Consider the following 25,274-nt stretch of genomic DNA (forward strand, 5'->3'; position numbering starts at 1 on the left):
CAGCTGCAAATATGAAGAAGAGTGCCTAAAACTGCTGGGAGATATGGTCATTCTATAAAAAGCTAGATCATGACCCAACAGATAGACTCAAGGCTGAAATTACGAGTCTCATGAAACATGCCAGTGACAAAAAATTGATAGTCAGGAATAACACATATAATTATGTAAGAATCACCCTAAGAAGGGTGCATTCTATATTTTACCCAAAATACATTAAAATCCAGTACATCCACCAGGTAGACCTATAGTCTCGGCTATAGATTCATTATTAGAACCTCTGTCGATATACACTGATTTAATTCTTTAACCATTTGTACAGAAAATTCCTGTGTGCTTCAAGGATACTACCAATATGATTAACATCATAAGTGACATGAGGATTGATAAAGATGACATCCTTGTGACAATGGATATAGAGTCACTTTGTACCTCCATTCCCCAGATGCAATGCCTTGATGTATTAGCGACATTTTTGGATAAATGAGCCACCCCCCCATGCACCACTGACAGGGTTTATCCTTGAATGTGCTAGATTAGCGATGAGTGAGAACTTCTTTTTGTTCAAAAAACAACTGTACAAACAACTAAGGGGCATGAGCATGGGTGCCACTTTTGCACCTGACGTGCCAAATCTGTACATGGCTAATTTTGAAGATGTACGTATCTTGGCCGTGGAAAACAGTCTACAACAACAAGACTTTGGAGATAAGATAGTCATCTGGAAACGTTTTATTGATGATGTGTTTCTAGTCTGGAGAGGGTCGAGCAAGTCCCTGCTGTTGTTTTTTGAGTGTGTCAATACATGCGAACCCAATATAAAATTGACCATCGAGTGGGATCACAAACAAGTGAGTTTTCTAGACCTTATGATCTGGACAAATGATACAGCATTGGAGACCACACTCTTTAGGAAGAAAACAGATAAGAACAGTCTTTTACACTATTCGAGTTTCCATCCCAACGGACTCAAACTGAACTTACCATATGGTCAGTTCCTACGGATTCGTAGGAACTGCAGTAATGTGAATGATTTTCAAGAAAATTCAACCATTCTAAAGGAGAACAGGGGTTACCCCAAAATACTTGTGAAAGAGCACTACAAGAGGGCAGCGAATACACATCATGACATATGCCATGCCCCTAGAGTGAGACCAATTAATGATTGCTTGATCTGTGTGTCTACGTACTCGCCTATAAGCAATATGCTTAAGAAAAGCATTAATTAAAAACTGGCACTTGGTAAAACAGACGGGCTCTTTGGCAAAAAAAAACCTGTTTGCCTTTAAATGCCATACTAATCTAAGACAAAGACTGGTTCACACTTACACTGACATGGAAGTGAATCAGGCAGTGAGAAACCAATGGGGTTTACTACCCAGCATTGAGCACTACAAGTGTGGCAGTTGTGCGGCCCGTCCCTTACAGAAACAAGAAAAAACTTTGAACATGGCAATGTCAAATGGAAAATGAAAGGGCATACAAACTGCCTCACTAAAAATGCTGTGTACATAAGTATGTGCCCGTGCAACATGTTGTATGTGGGGAAAACAACACGACAAGTGCGGCAGCATATCTCAGAACACCGGTCATGTATCCGTAACAAAATTGAGGATAAACCCCTGGTTGATCGTTTCAACAAACTCGGACACATGGACCATGACATAAGTGCCCAAGAGGGGAGGGGATATGTCGACATGGTTGCATCGGGCCGAACAAAGATGGATTTATTCCCTGGACACTGTGAAACAGGGTCTGATCCTCTCGATTGAGTGGAGTAAATTGATAGTATCATAAACCCCAGTCAGCGCCACGTTGATCCACTCAGATGCTGATTGTTGTACTGATCGTGCACTTGCCACCGGTCATCAACCTATCAAGCCACTTCTTAGCATCTTCAGTTGAGGGGGCCCACCAATCATGATATGTATAAAACCATACAAGATTGGATGGCCTGTAACTCTCTTGCTCTGAACGACAAAAAGACTGAACTCCTCATTGTAGCATCTAAAAATACTCTGACTAAACTTGACTCCAACTATGCTAGTTTCCATATTGCCGGCAATATTATCACCGTCCAAAAGAAAGTCAAGACCTTAGGAGTTGTCCTTGATGAAGAACTCTCCATGAAATCCCATGTTTCCAGCATTAAGTCCAGCTGCAGTCTTATAAACAAGAAAATAGGATATATTCGCCCATTCATCTCAGAAGAGAACTGTGCTCTCCTGTCCACTGCACTGATTAATTCGAAATTAGACTACTGTAATAGTCTCCTAGCGGGCACCACAGCCTCTAGCATCCAATCACTACAAGTGGCTCAGAATAATGGTGTGCGTAATATCTTTAATCAATCTTGTCGAACACATATATCCACTTTTAGGAAAAAACTTCATTGGCTTCCAGTCAAACATCGTATAACACACAAGATGCTCACTGCGACCCACAAATGCCTTAGTCTAAGTAGTCCTACATACATGTCAGGTCGTATTAGCAATAAGCCTAATGTGAGGAATCTTCATTCATCCACTGCGATCGTTCTTAAACACCCCAAATTCAGGACAGCCAAATTTGGAGGTACCACTCTGGATGCTCAGGGTCCCCTTCTTTGGAACACACTTCCAGCCCGGATACGGCAGATCCAGAGCTATACTGTGTTCAAATGTGCCATAAAAACTCACTCTTTAACTTGGAATAACTCATCGACTCTTTTCTCCTCTTCTGCCTCAAGTGCCGGTCTGTCTTTGTCTTGTCTTTGTGTGAGCCCTGAGGCCCACGGGCATGTTGGCGCTATAAAAATTTAAATAAATAAATAAAATGATCTCTGGGTGCTGCTGCACCCTACACTACGTGGATGCTTCCACAATAGTCCAGTTTGGACTAACCTACTTTGAGGTTTTCCATTCTGTCTATAATTTCTTTAATTGTTTCCAATCAAATTTTTTCCAAATTAATTTTGTCCAAAATAATTTTTTCCAAAAATGTCATTTTGTCTGCTTTCACCAGCACTCGGTGAGCACTAGGGCCGAGTGGCTGACTCCACGGTCTAATGTTGGAGCCCATTGCATTTATTGATTTCAACCATTGGTCAGCTGCCGTTCCACTTCAAGGGCAATTCTTACCCGATGCGATACTTTCCAACTAAAATATTGCTGTTGGACTTTACACACAGATAATACTTAACAAGGGGTAGCTGCATTGAGCGCCCCCATTGATTTATTTCATAGATCCAGTATGCTTCGATGTGGGGATCTGTTAGTCCTCTTTCTAGTTCCATCATAGACTAGGTAGCGACGCCCATTGGGTCCTCGCTATTCTCAAGGGCTCCATAGATTTTGCCCGGCCCACTCAGAGAGGAGGAGGATGCCAGTATCAACTAGACAGAGCAGCCAGGTAAGCACTGTTTTGATGGCCCCGGCTGCAATTAATTTCTCAGTGATTCCCTTGGTATATTCAATAAGTATGCACTGTCTCCGTATAATTATTAGCGCATTCCTTCATGTATATTCAGTCTGCAAACAATGCTGCCTTATAAGCACTGGGTGTTATGTGATCAGAGCACATCAGTGGACGGCACACGGTAAGAAGGTCCGAGGTACACCGCAAGTGTAATTCAATCATCATGCAACGCTGTCCGTATAAGCACAGGGTTTTATAAGATCTCAGCACAACAGAGGACGCACACGAGGCATTAGGGTGCGAGCACACACTGGTTACATAAGCAGTAAACAGCCTCACAAGACAAGCATGTACCTTAAATAGCCTCATTCCAGTGATTTGCACGTATGCCCATGGGGGTAGGAGTTAAACCGTATGTTCGAGTATAAAAGAGACATTACCCTTCTTCATTACCCTTCTTCATGATCAGTTGGAAATTGACTTAACTGACTGACCCTTAAGGAACTCATGAGTCAGATGAAGAGAGGAACCAACGCTTAGTGGTCAACTCTCATGAATGTGTGAGTGGATGTTCACCCATTGTCATTATGCAGAAGTGATGGATGCATTAACTTAGATTGATAAGATAAGGAGAACCGTGTTCATTGTGTTCTCCTGTTCTGTTTCAGGCTGTTCTTGATGTATTTGCTGGAAGCCTGAAGGATAAGATCCCCTGTTGACACTACCCCCATAAATTGGATGTTGAAGGTGAGTGCCAACTAGTATAGTCCTTTTTGATATATACACACAAGTGTTCTTTGTCATTAAGAGTAAGGGGCTAGAGAGTAATGTGATGTTATAGTTTGTTTGATTTTGTAGATGTTTACCGGAAGACATTGTTCACCTAATGTTAGTAGACCAGAACAGATTTGAGGTCTGGCTAGATCCTGAAGAAGGTGAATGAATTGTGAGCCAATTGAACTACGGCCACTATACTACGACTGAAACGTATGTAGATCTTGTGATTAAGCTGTGGAGCTATTCTACATAACTACACACAAAGAATGGCCACTGGTGTAACAAAAAATGTACATTGAGATGTCTTTTTGCACAGGTTAGATTTACCTGTTTTGTTTGTAAAAATTGATCATTGGTTGTAACGCACTACCCAGCTACCTGACCATATAACCCGCCGATGGTGTGGACTCTACGCAAACCAAGCGACCACAGTCAAGACCGAGTTGGAGCTGATTATATGGACTGAATCGACTGAATCTCCTGCAAACCATGTTGCAGGTCGTTAGAGACATCATGACGACATAGCTGCGTTAGGCAGGAAGCACATGTACAACCTGCACATTCGGGACACTCACACACCAATCCACATGAAGAACACGCACGTACAGTTCTATGAGCTAGAGGACAGTGACATATGCATACTGTCTGCATGTTTATCATTTTGCCATGGAGGCTCGCTACAGCACTGAAGAAACACAAGATGACAGAAGAGCTTGTGCATATGCTTGTAGATGCTTCACGCAATTAACCCTATGGATGGATAGGAGCACTCAAGGGACCTGAACGACCATGTTATGCCCTAACCCTATGGACAATTACGCTGAATACATAATCGGAGCCGAAGTAGGCCTTGGGAAAATCCAGCAAGCCAGAATCTTCTCACAAACATCCCAAGCCGCAAGATGCTGTGCAAGCAGAATAGCCCTAGCAGGGACCGCTGCCGCCAAAGGCCATGATGTTTCAAGTGACATTCCTCACCCACCGCACCACGGTGAGACTGGCTATCGGAGAGAATATTCCAAGCCAAAATACAAATTAAATCGAAGTAATTGGGCCTCACCAACGGTCTTCTCACACTTGACTCGGCCGAACTGACATGGTACCAAGACCTCGAAGCTGGGAAGACGCGGCCGTCTCACGTTTGGGACCGAGCTCGCAACAAATTGCAACAATCCACTTACAGCATGCGCTGGGAATGGACCGCTCTCATGGTATTAATAGAAGCACCCCATTGTTAAAAACTGTCACATAGTCACACCTTGTTGATACACACTGTACAAGAGCAGGAGTCTTACGGGCTGGGAACAACGGTAGTCCCAGGCTTGGGGGCCTGCGGCATGACCAATGAGGACACGGGAGGATAGGGGCTGGCGGTGGGAATCCCCAGCCAATCATCGGGCTCTCTAATGTAACACTTTTCAGATAGCAATTTTTAGGGATGATCCAAGTCTACCACCTGATACAGTGTCCACCAGTAACACTGCACACTGGGCCTCATCACGAGTTTGGCGGTAACCCTTAAATCCAGCAGTAGCGCTATTACAGCTGGATTAAAGGGTCCGCCAAATCAGGGCTTCGGCGGATTTCTCCCCAGCTCTGAGCTGGGGGTAAATCCGCCAAAAATGTGCGCTATTACCGCCGGCGGTAAATCCGCCGGCGGTAAGAGTGCGAAAATTCCCCATTGAGCCCAATGGGGAATGGGGAATTCCCGAATGGGCTCAGTGGGGAATGGGCAATACCCGTTCCACCAAACCCGTGATCCCGCGCTATTAGCGCCGGGGGGTTTGGCGGAAGGGCTATTAACACCAGCGCTAATAGCACAGGCGTTACCACCCAACTCGTGATGAGGCCCACTATATGTTTCTATACTGGACCTACCACTCAGGGAACCAACCCAGAGTGGCGTTAGGTTCAGGGAAGGATTTTGGTAAGTGACGCTGATTGTGACATCACAAGTGTATAAAAGTGGCCTTCAAGCCCAAAATCGGGGAGATGTGCCTGGACTGGATTTTGCTCCATGCTTGTGATTCCCTGCTTGTTTGCTATAATAAAACAGCAGTAACCCTTTGCTCCTTGTGTGGACCTCGACTTCTATGGGACATCGGAAGGAGTTAGGCCCTTTATGAGGGCTGGAGGTCCACGGACCCTAGCTACAGTTTAGCCGACCCCCGAATTTACCCTAACACCAGGGGACGAGTTTCCTTTATTGAGACTTAAATTTTGGATTCAGCCTCCAAGAACATAGCTTCTTCCTAAAGAGAGTTATAATTATAAGCGGTTATTTACAATGCGCTTAATACCCAGAGGTTTCTAAGCATGCACCCAGGGATCGAACCTGTGTTGCTCCACGTTGTCTTGCTTCCAAGACATAGCTTCTCTCATTGCAGACGTATCTTCCCTTGTTAAGGACACCTCACAATGTCAGGCAGATTGTGAAGGATTCTACCATCCGCACAGAAAGAGTGTGCTCGCCTGGGCTTTCTTTGTTTGCTTAAAAGAATAATGATGGGAGATCAACCTCCGAAAATATGTGGGGCCATTACCGCACATATTTTCCACGCTCACTGCACAGCAGAAAAATAGTCATGTACTCTGGGAGGACACAGTTTACCAGCGCCTCCCTCCCCTGTCATGTGTAGCTGACACCTGACAGCCACGGTTACATCAAAGGCTTTTGGGCGTGGGCAGCCTGGTTAAAATTTAAAGGCCCCATGGATTTGCATCTCCATTGTCAAACCTTGCTGGTGGCGGCAAACACTGAAGAATGTTAATTAGCAGGCCACAGGGAACCCCTGGGTGCAGGATGTGACAATGGAGACCATGCACCAACACCTCTTTGTAATGCAATGTGTCAACTTGGTAATAACACCCCTAATTGCTATGAAAGGGAGGTGAATGTCCTGTCTGGAAACACTCCTTTCAGAGCAGGGAAGTATGTGAATTGTAGGAGACAAAAGTCTGCCTGCTAGCCCCTACTTCAAAGGAGGCACATGTCGTGATCAAGCGCTGCATAGGGCTCAGATAATTAGGGAGACACTTTGATGTAGAGCAGGCAGGAAGATGGGTGGGACTTAGAAGTATATGTTGTCATCCTTTCCCTGTCTGTTGTCTCTTTCCAAGCGCTCTGATTCTGACCTGAAGCATCACTGAAGATTGTTGATGGGGACCCAGGATTAGCTCAATTAAGTTAGCCTTGGCCTACACCAATCCCTGGGCCCCGTTTGGCTTTAAAAGAGTGCTCAGCCCCTCAATGATCACTGATCAGATTATCTGAAGACTAGGCAAGGAGTAAGAAGAAGGACTCATTTGGACCCGAGCTGAAGATACAGTCTACCTTTTATCGTACAGCAGTGGAGGAAGGCCAGGAGTTACAAGAGGGAAGCAAAATCTCTCCCCTAAACATCTCACAGGGAACAGAGGGAGTATCCCACCTCAGAGGACCCATCCAGCAGCTCCAGAACTGGTACACAGCCAGCAGACAGCGTGCCCTGCTAGGTTATGACAGCAAGCTACCTAGGTGGGAAGTGCTGGAGAGTCTCTGGATAAAGGATAAGGCCGTTGCCTGCTAACACTCTCCTGAGCTTTGGGCCGTCCGCCTTGAAAGGACACGAGCCCTGCGAAGAAGCTAGGAGGAGTGCCACACAAGCATCATCCAGTATCAATCTTTGTAAGGAAAATTCCGGGAGAGTCGATTCCTCAAATCCCATCCGGCTGCACCGCTGACTGTTGAGATGCCTCAACAAGCATTCCAGATCCGCCAACCAGCGCAGAGACAATGATTCTTGACCCCAAACTGCCGTGCCGAACAGCCTGCAGACGACTGTCCAGCCTCGCTTGCCGAACTGCTGGGCGCCTGGTATCCACAGCTGTCTCCTGCCACTCACTCTGTATCACGGCTGTGAAGCGGCCTGGAACCGCCTCAACGCTGTTGAGCACCAAGAACGTCTTCAGCACCAGGTACATTGTGGTTCTGCCGCATGGTCCTTCACTGACGGCCCCTAGAGACAGTTAAGACCATTTGCCCCTTTTGTACGGGAACCAAATAATCTTGAACGATAAGACCGATTACTTTAACAGCTACTCTCCTGACAGTATCGAGAGTGCTTCCCTTTCCATCGTGAAACTGTGTGTCCTATTTGTTCCTTTACAGTGTGGGTTGTAATTGTAGTGTGTTAGAACTGTCAGTTGTAGTAATAATAAAGTAGAGATTTGTATACAACCTTGCCTGGACAGTCCCTTTTATCATTGGGAAATGCTGTTGCGTCCAAGTTACCAAAATTGGAAAAGGAGGTCTTATAATTCACTTCTATTCCAATCTTTTCAGATCCCTTCTGGTGTACTAGAGGTGTGGTTTAGAAACCAATATTCATCTCTGGACCACTGGTGCCCTGGAAGTTGATTTGTCACACAGATTCCATTGGAATGCATTGGCTTTCTGCCAGCATGAAAATACATGCTGGCGGAACACCATGTGCTATTTCAAGGCCAAGGGGAAGCGCACCACAGAAACGTGTTTCACTTTCCGTGCCCCCATTCTGCCTCCAAATGGAATTAAAATCCCCCAGAGCATAAAAGCAAAGAATACAGGGATTACAACTTGGTTTTAGGCTTTACTTTTAAACTCCAGCGGTTTCAAAAGTGACCGCCATTGTCATCAAAAGTTCAGTAATACTAACACACCTCATCAGACATATCTTTGTTTTACTAACCCATCACTCAACAAAACTGATCATGACATTTCTGGTAAAGTGTAATTTAACTTTTGGAGTGTTGAGTTGGTCTAGGATATGATGTTGAAATAAGTGCAGATTACAGTGGGTGCTGTACAAAGAACACCACAGTCACTGGAGAATAGTGTTTAAAGTGCTTGTACAGTTTTCAGGAATTTGCAAGCGAAGGTGCATTTTCATATGTTTGCATGTTATACATACCACACTCATGAGTGCTCTTCACTAAATTCGGGGCAGGTGCTTCTCACGGTGGATTTAGTGAGACAACGCAGAACTGCATCTCAAGAAAATGTTTGACTAACGAGGCTCTGCCCTGGCTAGCTCCGGACCAGCTCATGCCATGGCTGTTTTATATGAGAGACAAATTAAGTGTTCCGTTCTTTGAGGAACCTAGTATTTGGGTGGCATTGAACACTGCTATGTGTGCCCGAACATTTAAGTGTCAAAGACCAGCGGAAACCAAACCACGCTCCTTGAAACACATATTCCACCCAATTCTCCTCACTCCTCAATGCCAAAGAGGTTTGTTCATGTGTGAGACAAATGTAATGTTGTGTTTTTGAATACTTTCTTAAACACGATGTTTGTGGATTGTGTGTACATGGCGTATATCCGACATGGCATCCATTTTGTTGACATTCATCACGTTTCTCTATTGACCAACCACTGCCTTTGTGCAGCGTCTGCAACTGGTATGTACCGCCTGATTGGTTCAACAACTTCAGAGGACACTGAAGTAAGTCTGCAGACTATACTGAGTTCACTAGGTTTGTCCACCTTAAAACATTCTGCTGGACACATTAATACCAAATTTGCAAAAGCACATTTTTGGGACCAGGTTGCTGCTCCTCGCTCAAGTTTGGAGAAAATCCATCCAGCGGTTCATGGTGTAGGTATGACAGACATTGTTTAACCATTTAAGTCAATCAGATTAACCGCACCGATAATTGCAAAGACAGTTTAGAGTTGGGTGTATATTTTTGTTTGCCAAAGTTTGGTGCAGATTCATCAGATGTTGCCAAAGTTATAATCCCCAAAAAGTGTGCTTCCTGTACAGAGTTCAATTTAACCATAACTTCAGTGTCACAATTGCCAATCCTGTAATATATATACAAATTTGCAGTGGATTTTTTTTTTTTTTAATACGGTGGGCCAGTCACCCTTCAAAAAACGTTTTATTAAAAAAGGTGAAGCATGAACATGGATAATTATCCAATTGGTTAAGCTCCCATATAAACATATTCCTATATTCAAGGGTGTGAACCGATCAAATATGCATTGGTCCTGAAGGGTTGATCCAATTGCTGTGAGGTCCCTCATTAGCTGAAACCTAAATTGACCAGTTCATTTGCATTGCCTCATCAAATTAAAACAGTGCAGAAAAAATGCTTAAAACCTTTGATGCTGATTGTATACTTGTTTGATATGTGTACAATGGTGTGTACGTTATGTTGTACTAAGACAGCATACATTCGTCTTTTTGTTAAGGTCCTTTAAAAAAGTTTTGTTTTGTCAATTGAAAGTTTTGTATAATGTTAAGTTGCATTTGTATGTCTGCTGCTAAACTTAATATGGTATTAACCCAATTATTTGTGCATTGTCTAACATGAGCTGGAATAGTATTAACGGATCTATGTGAAAACAGTACCCAATTGTGTACCTATGGTATAGATACGTTACGGATTGGTATCAAACACAATTGAGCAAGGTCATGTAAACCCAAAAAGGAAGAGCACTAACTCCTGACAGTCAGTAGACACAAAAATGGATAATATGACTGCTACTTTTAATCCACATTGAACATATAAACAGCCATTAGTACCCGGAACGCACTGCACACCGGGAATACAACGTGCGGGCACACGGTATTCCCGTGTACACCGTGCGTGCCGGATACTCTGTTCCCGGCGAGGGGCGTGGCAGCCCCTTAGCCAATGAGGAGGCTCGAAACAGGCCAATCCCCGCTCCGAGCCTCCCCATGGCTGGAGGCTGCCTTCGTCCCCCAGCGGGGACTCAGTTAAGTTTGTTTTCCTCCACCCACCTCCCCCGCAAACTATCCCCTCCCCACCCCCCTTACCTTCTTTTTTCTTCTTTTCTTGGAACGAACGCGCTGGAAACACTTCTGTTCCCAGCCCGTCCGCTCCCGATGGCCGCCATGGAAAGGGAAAATGGACTACGTTTTCCCTTTCCCGTCTGCCATCTTTTTTCCAACTTCTTTTTTTTTCTGTTTCGAAACGCAGCAGCCGTCATATGCACAATGGCATGCAATCTGAGAGTCCACGTCTTCAGAGAGGAGTGGGAGACAGTTCCAGAGTGTGTCCAGTTTGTAAATTATGGCCAGACACTAGTGTGAGAGAGAAAAATATAGATCTCTATTGTATTCAACTCATTGATGAGAGGAAGGGATTAGAGGCATTCTCTTACCAGTCTTAAGCCTGTACAATGGACGAGTCAGGAGATACTAGGTCATGAGGAGATGAATCACCATAAAGTGGACTTCGTGCCACTATCCACAGAAAGACTATGGAAGGAAAAAAGAGAGGTAGGGATAAGACCCCTGTCTTGGGGGGACCTGGTAAATACGGTGATAGAAAGGAGCCCAAAAGAACCAGGTCACAGCGTGTATGGAGCATAAAGCATGTTGACTATAAAGAAAAAAGCGCCTCCCCATGACTGCGTGCTGGAGTAGACAACTGGCTGCTAGCGGGTGCTGTCCCGCAATTATATGGGAGTGCCCATGAGGATAACCCATAGGAGTAGGACCAGAGGGAGAGTGTGTGTTAGTGTTCCACAACAAGGCACAGAGATATAGTGATAAGCCAGACGATCGGGTACTGCCTGTGAACAAAAGGAATTTAGGTGTAACAACTATATCTATCGGGAGAGTGTGTGTTAGTGTTCCACTACAAATCGCGGGACAATATTACTGAATCGAAATATAGTAACATCGGTGTGGCGATTGTATCGTGGTTCATGCAGAGTTGCCGAATCGGGTCCCATAGTGATGTAAAAAGATCCCCATGATCGATCGCTCAAATAAGGCAAAATGAGTTTGAAAGAGAAATACCTGGCGTGGCTCGTGCAGAGTCCTGCAGCCAGCCGGAGACAACGTGTGGCCTCTCGTCCTCAATGTTGCAGGGCTCTGTGGGTTGCCATAGAAACGGCAGCTTTCTATGGCGGTGGCCATTTTGATGCCGAAGTAATTTAGATGTGTATTTGCATAATGACACTAAATGTGGTTAGAAAAACATGTGATTTTAGTGTGGTCGTCATGGTAAACGACAGTGATTAGAAAGAGTCAGTGTGTTATGACCAAGAATGCATGATTTATACAAACTCACCGATAGTAGTAGCTGTAAGAACACAATTGAAGCAGAATGCAGGCGGTATGTATAAGCGACCATAGATGAGGAGTTGTGGCAAAAAAGTGTGTTGATGGCCCTGACGCATATAGATCGGCATCTTGGATCATGGGCTCCAGTAATGGTTTGGTAACAAACATGTTATGTTATGTTATGTTATTTTGCACCATTGGTATGGTCTGAAGGCGCTGGTAGGTTGAACGCCCTTGGGAACCGAAGTTCAGATCAGTAGAGAGAGTAGAGAGAGTCAAAGGTGCATGTGAGCAACGGGTATGTGTGCAGCTTGTGTGGTATTCGTGTAAAAGCTGCTTCTTAGTGGTAGGTGTGGTGGTTGAGAGATCAGGAGAATGTGTTCGTTCTGGCAGGTTTTATCCAGAACGGCTGCGGCTGCGTTAGGCCTGAGGAGAACGCCTGGCTGGGGTGTGTGAAACCAGCAGTGTTTACTTAGAATGATGTGCAGAGAGCGGCGGATGTTGGTATGAGAACAGTTATACCGAATGGTGTCATAGTATCTCTGTGTTCTAGTTGAGTGGTGATGTAAAGGCGAGAGTAAGCGTGGTGGTGTGATATGATGGGTTATATGCTCTTTCAAACTCTCTCTGCATTCTAAGCCATACTTTATACGTCATGCAATTCTATGCGCTCCAGTCCGTCCAACTCCGGTCTGCCCCGCGCGCTCCAGTCTACCCCGCACGTGCCCTCTTGTCCGCCCCACGCATGCCCTCTTGTCCACCCCACGCATGCCTTCTTGTCCGCCCCACACATGACCTCTTGTCCGCCCCACGCATGCACTCTTGTGCACACCCATCTGCTCCATATACTCATCGGCTCCATACACTCATCCGCTCCATACACTCATCCGCTCCTCTACACATACGCTCATCTACACATCCGCTCCATCCGCTCTCTACACTCATCCGCTCCCTACACTCATCTGCTCCCTACACTCATCCACTCCATACACTCATCCACTCCATACACTCATCCACTCCATACACTCATGCGGTCTATACACTCATGTGCTCTATACATTTGCCAGGTCTGTACATTCATCTGCTCCGGCGATCTACACACTCTCCGCCCTTCCACATTCATCCACTATCCACACTCGTGGGCTCTACATACTCGTCCGCTCCACGTATTCATCTGTTATAGACACTCATCCGGTTTACGCTCATCTGTCCTGCATATTCGTCTGGTTTGCACATTCTTGCATTCTACTCGCTTCTCTGAGATTTACGCACTCATCCGCGCTACGCACTCCCCCTCTCTACGACATCACCCCCTCTCTATGCACTCACCCCCTCTACGCACTCACCCCCTCTACGCACTTACCACTTCTCCGCACTCACCCCTTCTATGCACTCATCCCTCTGCGCACTCATCCCCTCAGCGCACTCATCCCCTCTGCGCACTCATCCCCTCTGCGCACTCATCTGCTTCACGCACTCATCCGCTCCATGCACTCATCCCCTCTCCGCACTCATCTGCTTTAAGTACTCATGCTTTTCACGCATCCAACAGCAATATCCTGTTCTATATATTCATCTCATACACTCATCTGTTCTACACCTTCATCTGCTCTGCGCACTCATCTTCTCCATATACTCATCAGGTCCATACACCCATTCGCTCCTTACACCCATGCGCTCCATACACCCATGCGCTCCTTACACCCATGCGCTCCATACACCCAATGCGCTCCATACACCCATCTGCTCCATACACCCATCCGCTCTATACACCCATCCGCTCCAAACACCCATCCGCTCCAAACACCCATCCGCTCCATACACCCATCCGCTCCATACACCCATCCGCTCCATACATTCCATACACCCATCTGCTCCATACACCCATCCGCTCCATACACCCATCCGCTCCATACACCCATCCGCTCCATATACCCATGCGCTCCATACACCCATGCGAGCCATACACCCATGCACTCCATACACCCATGCGCTCCATCTATCCATGCGCTCCGTCTACCCATCCGCTCTATACACCCATCCGCTCTATACACCCATCCGCTCTATACACCCATCCACTCTATACACCCATCCGCTCTAAACACCCATCCGCTCCATACATCCATCCATTCCATACACCCATCCATTCCATGCAACCATCCGCTCCATGCAACCATCCGCTCCATACACCCATCCGCTCCATACACCCATCCGCTCCATACACCCATCCGCTCCATACACCCATCCACTCCCTACACCCATCCACTCCCTACACCCATCCACTCCCTACACCCATCCACTCCCTACACCCATCCACTCCCTACACCCATCCACTCCCTACACCCATCCACTCCATTCACCCATCCGCTCCATACACTCATCCGCTCCATACATTCATCCGCTCCATACACCCATACGCTCCATACACTCATCCGCTCCATACACTCATCCGCTCCATTTACACATCCGCTCCAAATACCCATCTGCTCCTTACACACATCCGCCCCATACACTCATCCGTCCTATACACACATCCACCATCTATACCATTCCGCCCTATATACCATTCCGCCCTCTACACTCATTCTGCCCTATACACTCATTCCGCCCTATACACTCATTCCGCTCTATAGACCCTACCATTCTATACATTCATCTGCTCTGGCTATCTAACACTCTCCGCACTTCCGTATTCATCTGCTATCCACACTTGTGCACTCTACATACTCATCCGCTCCACATACTCCTTTGTTCTACACACTCATCCGGTTTACGCTCATCCGTTCTGCACATTCATCATGCTTACCCATTCCTGCGCTCTACTCGCTTCTCTGTGTTTACGCACTCATGAGCGCTACACGCTCGTCCGCTCTACACACTCATCCGCTAAATATGTTTATCCATTCTATACACTCATCTGATCTACATATTCATTCGATTTCCACATTCATTCGAACAATATAGTTATCTGTTCTTCCATTCATGCATTCTTCCACTCAGCGCATTCATCAGCTCCACCTGCTTCATCTATTCTAACTATTTCATCCATGCCATTCACTTTGTACACTCGTCATGCATTCTGTCTATTTCAGGAGTTTAAATCTCGTTACTGATTCCGTAAGATTTACTCTTATTAACCATTTCACTGCTTTGATCTACTTTATTCATTTAATTCTGGTTGTCGTTCTAGTTTATATTGGGGATTATTAGCTGTCAATTTCTTGCATTAGGTAGTTTGTTGGATTGGTGCCATTGAGTTGCTGTTAGTCTGTTTGGGTTTTTTGGGACAGGTTGGTTTTTAGGGGAAGTTTGCGGAAAGACGTTAAATCCTCGGTTAGGCGGATGTTGGGTGGGAGTGAGTTCCATAGTGTGGGGGCCAAGGCTGAGAATGATGATCCGCCTAACCTGACTGAGTTGGTCTTTGGTATGACTAGGAGGCCGGCTGAGCCTGATCTTAGTGTGCGAGGGGGGTGATAGGGTTTTAGCTTGTCTTGAAGATATTAAGGTCCGGTTTTATGCAGTGCTCGATGGGAGATGCATAAGGTTTTGAAGGTCACCCTTCGGGCTACTGGGAGCCAGTGCAGCGCCTTAAGGGCTGGTGAGATGTGGTCTCTTGGGCCGAGCGCAAGTAGCAATTTGGCAGCCGTGTTTTGTGTCCTTTGGAGTTTATTCAGTTGGTACGCGTGGACTCCGAGGTATAGGGGGTTTGCGTAGTCCATTCTTGATATAACGATTGATTGGACTGCGGAGAGTCTGTTGGGAAAGGAGAGATATGGAAAGATGCGCCTAAGGGTTTTAAGGTGGTAGTGGCAGGACTTTGAGATGTTGTTGACTTGGCGCGAGAGTGCTAGATCAGAGTCAAGGGTGCATCCAAGATTTTTCACTGAGTTGGAGGGGGTCGGTGAGTTGCCCATGGCGGATGGCCAGGGCAGCGGGTGCGGAAGAAGTTCTGAGTTGCCACATATCATGATTTCCGTTTTGGAGGGGTTTAACATGAGGTGGCTTTGGGACATCCAGAGTTCTATGTCAAGGAGGCAGGAGGCCAGGTCAGGTCCGTAGTTGGGTTTTGAGTTCAGGAGTTTTAGAATTAGTTGAGTGTCGTCGGCATAGTTGTAGCACAGGATGTTGTGTGGCTGAATTATCGGTGGGAGGGTGATCAGGTAGAGATTGGAGGGCGGATAGGCATGCTCCTTGTGGGACTCCTGTGTCAACTGATCTGGCTTGGGAGGTATAGGTGGAGAGTAACGTTATTTGGTACCTATCTTTGAGAAATGAAGCTATCCATTTAAGGGCGGTTCCACGGATTCCTAGGGAGTGGAGGTGGTCTAGGAGGATTGAGTGATTGATTGTGTCAAAGGCGACGGATAGGTCAAGAAGGATTAGTGCAGCGCATCCCGTGGAGTCTGCTGTCATTTTAAGGTCATCCCAGATTGAGGTTAGGGTGGTTTCAGTTCCGTGACAGGCTCTAAAACCTGATTGTGCGAGATCAAGGAGGTTGTTGGCTTCGACAAAGGCATTTAGTTGGGAGTAGGCGGTCCGGTCAATGTGTTTGGCAAGGAACCTGGTGTTTGAGATGGGGCGGTAGTTTTTGGGCTCCAGAGGGTCGAGCAAAGGTTTTTTAATTAAAGGTTTGACATGAACCATTTTGAATTCGTCGGGAAAGATACCAGAGGATAAGGAGGCATTTATGATGGATCTAGCGTGTTCTTCTGCGCAGGTGGAAGCGAAAATTTCTTTGAGGGTTGTGGCTGGGCAAGGGTCCAGCGGAGAGCCAGATGGTTTGCGGGCAGATAGAAGTTTGAGAAATTGCTCTGGAGATATTGGACTAAAAATTCGAACGTTGGTCGGGTAGTGGTCGCAACTGATGGACTGGGCAGTATGGGGGAAGTATTGTCTGGTAGATGTAAGAGAGCTAGCTTGGTGGCTAGAGTATTTGTCTTTCGAGAGCTGTGGTGTAAAAGTGGAGGGAGAGTGAGTCGCACAGTGATTGGGAGGGGGTCCTGGTGAAAGCGGGTTTGGTGAATTCGGAGATGATTTTGTGGAGTTCTTTGCTTGGATTTTTGCAGTTTAGGATTCAGGAGTTGTAGTGGGCTTTTTTTGCTTTCCAGATTTCGGCCTTGTACTGATAGAGGTGTCTGGCCAAGGTGGCCTTGCTCTCCTGGGTTTTGTTATTCTGCCATTTGCGTTCTAGGTATTTATATAGTTGTTTAGTGGTCTTCAACTCTGGAGTGAACCATCTGGGGAAAAGGCCGAAGCGTGTTGATGGTTTGCAAGAGGGTGTGAGCTGCATCAGAGATGCATTGAGCCACGAGTCAAAGGCGTCAGGGGTTAGTTGTTTATTGAGTTGGCAGGTAGGTGGTGGAGACTGGAGGAGGGCGTTGGCTAGATCCGGCACGATTATTCGTTTTTTCCAGCATTTGCGTAGATTTGGAGGTTCGGATTTGAGTACGCAAAGGGGATCAGGTGAGCGAATGGTGAAAGAGAGAATGAAGTGATCGGATCAGATGATAGGGGTGGGTGGGTTTAAATGAATCCGGGTGTTGGAGCTAAAGATGGCATCAAGAGTGTGTCCTTTATAGTGAGTCGGGCCATTTGTGTGGGGTTGGAGTTTCATTGCGTCTAAACCGTCAACCAGAGAGTGTGTCATAGGGTTGATGGGGATGTCGAGCCATATGTTGAAGTCTCCAAGAAGGGTGAGATTGGGATGGTTTAGTTAAAGGTTGGCAATAGAGTCGCAGAGGTTGTTTGTGAATTGTCTATCATAGCCAGGGGGTCTGTAGATAATTAGGAAGCTATGTGAGAGCGACGGGGAGAGGGATAGTTTAACGAGGAGAGATTCGCAGGAAGGAATGGAAGGTTGGTTGTCGATGATTGAGGCGCGGAAGAGAGACTTGAAGACGAATGCTACTCCCCCTTCTCTAGAGGGACGGTTCAGTGGGATGAGGGAGTAGTCAGGGGGGAAGGCTTCATTGGCAATTGCGGCGAAGTCGTCCGAGAACCAAGTTTCGGTGATGAAAACCAGGTCTGGTTTGTCAGAGGCGAGGAGGTCAAAGATGCAGTGTCTGTTTTTTGCTACGGATCGGGCATTAAATAGGATGCAGTTCACATCGGCAGGCGAGGATGGTCTTGGGGCTGGAGCGGAAGGGGGTGTTGGCGGAGAGAGTGGAAGTTGGAGAGGGGGCGGGGTAGTGTGGGTGATGATCGTTGGGAATAGTGGGCGCGCTGACAAAATGGTGCGCTTCGGGCCGGATTGGATGATTGCGTGTGTTAGGATGATCGGGTTTGGTTTGGGGGATTTAAAGGTGTGTTGTGGGCGGTTAGGAGTTTCAGTTGCTGTTGATGAGAAGTCGAGGGAGAGGGGTTTCATGAAGGGTGAAGCCATGGGGGAAGGAGGTGATTGGGGAAAGGTGGAGGTGGGTCGAGACAGGGGCGGTGAAGAGTGTTGAGAGATTGAGGGGGACCAGGTACGTTTCCTCTCTAGTTTCTTTGTTGCGATTGGAGTGTGAGAGAGGGTAGGGGGGTCAGAGGGGGAGAGGGATGCGGCTTCGGTTCTTGCTAGGGCCAGGCGTGCAGTTTTTAGGGAGGGGAAAGAATGTGGTCCGTGGTGGAAGGTGGCGTGGGTTTGTGGGCAAGGCGGGGGGTGGAGTGTTGCAGGGCGGGATGTCCCTGGTATGATAGTGAGAGGAGCGGGGATGGTTATCCTTGGCTGGTCGGTGGTGTGGTTCAGGGGAGGAGTGGTCTTAGGGTGGATGTTTGCATGGCAGGATGTCCCCGGTATGATATTGAGGGGAGCGGGCATTGTTATCCTTGGTTGGTCGGTGGTGGGGTTTGGGGGAGGAGTGGTTTTAGGGTGGTTGGCTCGCCATTGTGCCCCTCTGGCTTGGTGTTTGGAGAGGGGAATGGTAGGGAATGCAAAGGAGGGTGGGTTGATTTGGGAAGAGGGGGGCCGGGACGGGAGGGAAGGCAGATCGTGAAGAGGGGGCGGTCCATGGTGCTCGTTTCCAACAAACTTTGGTGGAGTGGGTGCACTCATGCCATGTGGTGTACTGATGTGGCTGAAACATAAAGCAAGTCATGTAACTCAAAAATAACGTTAATTACAGTAGATGATGGAAAGCAGAACTGGGTCAGTGAATCAAACCTATTTACAAGTGGTGATACCGAGTTGGTTGCAACAAATGACCACATTGAGATCAAATCTAGTTTGAAATGACAAAAGAGGTCCACTGAGTGTCTGGAAATAAACCACACTTAGTGTGTTAACGTAGCTAATACACAATACATGTTTTGTTCAGAAAATGAAAAATATTTACCTATGTGTCTAATACAACATCAGGTACATTGTAAAGATACAAAGCAGAGCTTGGTAGGTGGATACATCTATTTGCAAGTAGTAATAAACCCATAGATGAACCACTAGAATCCAGAAAATCAATCGAATGTCTGAGCCGAGATGGAAGTAACAGACATAGCATGATCGAACAAAATATTTTTCACTAAACAGTATAGAGACACACGTGTTGTAGTAATATCACTTAAAAACACTGCCTATCGTGGTACTAAATGGTGAGGGCAGTGCAAGTGTTGGTAGTGCATATTCTGTGCTGCCCAGAGACGGGTGTCAAAAAGGATCATTCTATATGAAGTGTTTCCACTCAACAGTGACATTGGCCAGAACAGGACTGCAAGACTTGTCCTTGGCCTCAAGCCCTGGGATCGTATCTCTCCAGCCTTGAAATCCCTTCATTGACTCCCAGTGGATGCAAGGATTACATTTAAAACCCTCTGCATTGTCCACAAGGCTTTCTGGGAGCTGGGTCCAAAATACCTACAACCATCCCTCCGTAAATACCTCCCCTCTCGAGCCCTTCGATCCTCTACTTCTAACTCCCTCAGGGCTAGTCGTTTTTCAAAATAACGAGCTGGGGGTAGATCCCTGTCTTCGGCTGGTGCCTCCCCTTAGAACAGCCTCCTGGCCATCCCTGTCTTCGGCTGGTGCCTCCCCTTAGAACAGCCTCCTGGCCACCTTGAAACTTGAGGAAAAACATCTTCAGTTCCGGAAACTTCTCAAGACCTTCCTCTTTGCCTCTGCCTTTGCCCCCCTTCTCCCCTGTTGATCTGTTTCTTCTCATGGCATTGTGCACCTGGCCACCCTCTGTTCTTTCGGGCCCAGGTACCTGCTCACCCAGCCACCCTCCTGCACTACCTCCAGGCTACCATCGGTACTAGGGTTCTGTATCTGTACCCATATAGTCCCCCTCCCACGTTCCTTCTGCACTTATCAGATATACCTTTCTGACTAACTTTCACCTGCCACTTGCTGGCTGCACTACCATGGTTTAAAGCCCTTATTTATTATTTATTCTATTTAATATTTATTTGTTTTATCTCCTCTGCTTCGCACTTTCCGCTCCCCCCTTCCTTGCACTTTTCCCCCATTTTCCTTTCCCATGCACTTGCGCTTTCTTAAATGTGGGCCTAGTTTTTTCTGGGTTTTTTTCTCTCCCTTGTTATCCTCCCTTTTTGCCTGGTCGCACTCTGAAATACTTGTGTACGAGCGCCATATAAAAAAAATATCATTTCATTGAGTCCATCTGTCACAATCTTTAACCTCTGAACACATTTTTGTTCTAATTGTGTCACGGTCCTATCTGTGTCTCCTCCCCCTTAGGGTGGTGGACAGTTTATGTAAGACAAACCACTTCAGATCCATGTTACTGTGGTTCTTCCGATTATAATGTTCAACAAGGGGTTTCTCAGGTACATTATTCTTAATGCATAATCAATGCTCCGAGATTCTTGTTTTTACTGCTCTCATTGTTTTTCCAACATATAACAAGCCAGACGGGCATTTGATGCAATAGATGGCTTGTTTTGTGTTGCAGTTAGTATGATCCCTTAGAACCCATGTGATGTTCTTATGTTTGAAAACCTTCTTGGATTCTGTCAATTGGCATACTACACATTGTCCACATTGATGATGGCCTTGTACAGGTGGGAGGTTCCACAAGGTGGTTTGCAAAGAGTGGTGTTTTGTTCAAAGTACCAGCATTCTTTGAGACGCCAAAGTTTCTTGATCGTATTTCTCACCAAGTTGCTTAATGGACTATATGTGGTCACACTTACAAGTCTATCTAGTTCTTTCTTTGTTTTCTTGTTTAAGCACAGATCCCAATCTGTGTTTGCTGGGCGTTTTAGTGCATTTACCACTGCTTTTTTTCTGTACCCCCTTTGTAGTAGTCGTTCTTGTAAGTCACAAGCATGTTTGTTGTAGGTATCTTAATCAGTACAGTTCCCTCTGACCTGTAAAAATTGGCCATACAGTAAATTGTATTTCAGGCCTTCCGGGTGGTAGCTTCCAAAATGCAGCAGTGTGTTGCAATCTGTAGGCTTCTGGTATAGTTCACTCTTAAGGGAATTTCCTGACCTGAAGATGTGCAAGTCAAAAAAATTGATGCAGTGAAAATCCCACTGCATTGTGAAACGTATGTGCTGATTGCACTGATTGAGCCATATTTGGAAGGCGGTCAGATCTTGCTGGTTACCATGCCATATGAGTCAAATGTCATTGATATATTGTTTCCATAAAATGATGTTCTTCCTGTAGGGATTCAGTTGAGAAGTAATGTAGTCAGTTTCATACTGCGCCATATAGAGATTCGCAATGTCCGGGGCAAAGGTGGCCCCCATGCTGACCCCTTTTATCTGTTTACAGAGCTGGTCACGAAACAGAAAAAAAGTTTTCCGACATTGCAATCCTGGCGCATTCCAATATGAAGTTGGTTGGAGTCGAATTGGTGGCTGCTTGGGCTTCCAAACCCTCTTGTTGAGGTATAGCGGTGTAGAGGGTCTCGACGTCCATTGTTGCTAAAATATAGTCTTCTTCCAGGATGACGTTGTTCAGCATGATAATGGTGTCTGTGCTGTCTTTGAGAAAGGAAGACATCTTGTCTAAAAATGGTTCCAAAAAGAAATCCGTGTAGATGGACAAAGGTTCGAAAATGGAATCGCAGGCCGAGACAATAGATCGACTCGGGGGTTCTTCAGCATTTTTGTGCACTTTAGGCAAGATGTAAAAATCCGGGGTGCGAGGATGTGTCTTGTTCAAAAATATGCATTCTTCATCACAGATCCAAGATTGTTCACGGGCGTGGCGTGTCAGGCTTGCAGAGGTAAGTATTAAGAAAAGCGTCTCGAGGTCCAGTGGAGATTAAATGACGCAGGGAACCGGTCCGACTCTCACCCGAAATGAGAACCGGGTTTGAATTGAACCAACTCCCAATGCCACAGGTGCGCTCTCCCCTGATTTATGTGGCATAAGGACAGTGCAAGCACTGACAGGGGAAGCTTTTCCTGATTTAAGTAGATAGTCCCTCTGAAAACAGCTGGATCCAGATGACAGTAGAACCTCAGGCAATTGATGAGGATTGGAGAGCCAATGAGTCCAAAAGGCAGAGTACCAAGGCAGGATAAGAGGACGGTGAAGAAAACCAAGGCAAGGGGAACCCAGGAACAGAGTTAGCAAGACCAACCCACTGAATGGAACCGGAATGGGGAACCACCCTAGGGCAAATAGGAACCAAAAGAACAGGAGGACCCTCGCCTCAGGAGCAGGGAACAAGGTGGCAGAAAGACAAGGTCAGGACAGCCAGGGTAGGTATCAGGAAGAAGGGGAACTGGAAACAGGCCAGGTGGCAAGGAACTGGAACTCAGGAGTTCGGGCGAGGACATGATCTGAGAACAAACCACGTTGAGACGTGATTTGTTCAAGTGGCCCGGCCCCTTATAAAGGGCATCCAACACCAGGGAGGCTTGGAACGCAAGCTGTGCAGTTCCCAGGTGTTGGTGTACTCAAAGTGAGGCTTGGACCGCAAGTCTGCCTCAGCCCGAGCGCCCTGTGTACTGCGAATGTGCGGAGGGCGAGACACAGCCGCCTGCGCAGCCCAGCGCGAACGGGAAAACCGGAAGCTCCCGGGGACATAGAAGTCCATGGACCCCCCAGGTGAAAGCGCGGATAATTCCGCCAGGATGGGGCACGCCGAAAGCGGAAGGATTGCCTTGACCGCCAGGTAAGTGGTGTGACACTATGCCCCCTCCCAGAAAGACCCAGGGCTCCAGGCTTCCAAGGGTAGCAAAGAAAAAAGTTGCGAACAAGACGAAGTGTATGCACATTACAGCGTGGTTCCCAAATGCAATCACAAGCAGGGTAAACTTTCCAGTCCACCAAGAACTGGAGCACACCGCAATGTATTCGCGAGTCACAGATCTCCTGAACTTCGAACTCGGGGACCCCCTGCACTTGAATGGATGCAGGACAAGGACAGGAGTGCCCAAAAACATCAGCCAAATAAAAGGTTTCAGAAGGGAGATATGGAACACCGGGTGTACCCCTTTGATGGTGGAAGCTTGACTATAAAATCGATGGCGATGGTGTCCCATGGGTAGGGCAGTGCTTCAATGGGACGTAGCAACACCAGAGGCTTTCTTCTCAGTGTCTTGGTCTGGGCGCAAACAGGACAACTCTCCACATATTGTCTTATTCCTTTGGCCCAACCCAGCCAAAAAAACTGTCTGGATCCTAGTTACTGGGCAGCTTTGATGCCATGATGACCATCAACTTGTGAATCATGGAATCCATGGAGGGTGTTAGCCCAAAGAGAACATGCGGGTATATACAATCTATTCAGAAAGAAGAGTAAACCATTGTGTTCCGTGATCTGTGGCTGTTTCAGGAGATCCACACAACCTGGGTCTGCTAGAGTCTCTTGTAATATCTTCTGGAGATGGGAAGAAAGCGTGAGTAGACCATGTTTGGGGGAAATTAGCAGCGTATCAGACAGGTGTTCTCGTCTTCTTTCTCCAGGGAGCGAGACAGGGCATCTGCCTTCAAGTTCAAAGCACTGGGAACGTACGTGATATGGAAATAGTAATGAGAAAAGAAGAAAGTCCATCAGGCTTGGCGAGCGGTGCAAAACTGTAAAGGCCGCAAGGATAGTAAGTTCCGATCATCTGTACGTACTTCCACAGTGAAGCGTCCCCCAAGTAAATGGTGCCTCCATTCCTCGAACGCAGTCTTTATGGCCAGAAGTTCCCATTCAATAACGGCGTAATTCTGTTTGCTGGGAGAGAGTTTTCGGGAAAAATAAGCCACAGGGTGTTCATTGCCAGATCCAGGATCTTTCTGTAGGAGAACGGCGCCAACAGCGAAGTTAGAAGCATCAGCCTCGACGATGTATGGCATCTCGTCGTTAGGATGGTGCAGAATGGGGGCCCTGCTGAATGGCATTTTCAAAGAGTCACAACCTGAGGAAGCCTGTGGATCCCAGAGAAATGGTATCTTGTTGCTGGTCAATCGAGGTAACAGGGCCGTCACCAGTGACAACTGCTGAATAAAGCGCCGATAAAAATTGGCAAATCCCAAGAACTGCTAGAGAGACTTCAGATCATGGGGTTGTTTACAGTCCCGAATGGCTTGAACCATATCGGAATCCATGTGTATGCCTGCACAGCTGATCACATAGCCCAAAAACTCCATGTCTTTCCAATGAAAAGTACATTTGTCGTCTTTGGCGAACAGATGATTCTGAGACAGACATTGAAGCACCTCTCAGACGTGTGAAACATGTTCTTCCAGAGTGTTGGAAAAAATAAGGATATCATCGAGACCCACACAGAGTTGCCATTCAGGTCACCGAAGATGTTGTACATGAATCGTTGAAAGACAGCCGGGCATTACATAAACCAAACAGCATTACTCTGTATTCGTAATGCCCATATGGAGTCTTAAAGGCTGTCTTCCGCTCATCGCCTTCTCTTATCTGAACCAGATGGTAGGCCCCACGGAGATCTAACTTAGTGAAGAGTCGGGCTGATCAAAGTGATTCCCTGATCTTCTGAATCAAAGGCAAGGGTTACCTGTCCTTTAGTGTAATATCATTCAGCTGATGGTAATCGATACATGGCCGTAAGGTGCCTTCACAAAAACAGGGGAAATCCCGCCGGGGATTTGGAAGGCACAATGTATCCATTCTTGACACAGT

General features: G+C 46.7%; 1 long non-coding RNA gene across 1 annotated transcript in view; it reads left to right on the plus strand.

Moving 5' to 3' along the window:
* The first annotated feature begins 3,324 nt into the window (after positions 1-3,324).
* The window catches only part of LOC138525786 (uncharacterized), a 122,475-nt gene continuing 100,525 nt past the window's right edge, over positions 3,325-25,274 (plus strand). The window contains exons 1-2 of the long non-coding RNA XR_011283432.1: positions 3,325-3,387; positions 4,062-4,140. This is a non-coding gene — a long non-coding RNA (uncharacterized lncRNA). The remainder of the gene's footprint in view (positions 3,388-4,061; positions 4,141-25,274) is intronic.

This window comes from Ambystoma mexicanum, chromosome 7p, assembly GCF_040938575.1.
Source record: "Ambystoma mexicanum isolate Mex_15411 chromosome 7p, UKY_AmexF1_1, whole genome shotgun sequence".
NCBI lineage: Eukaryota > Metazoa > Chordata > Amphibia > Caudata > Ambystomatidae > Ambystoma > Ambystoma mexicanum.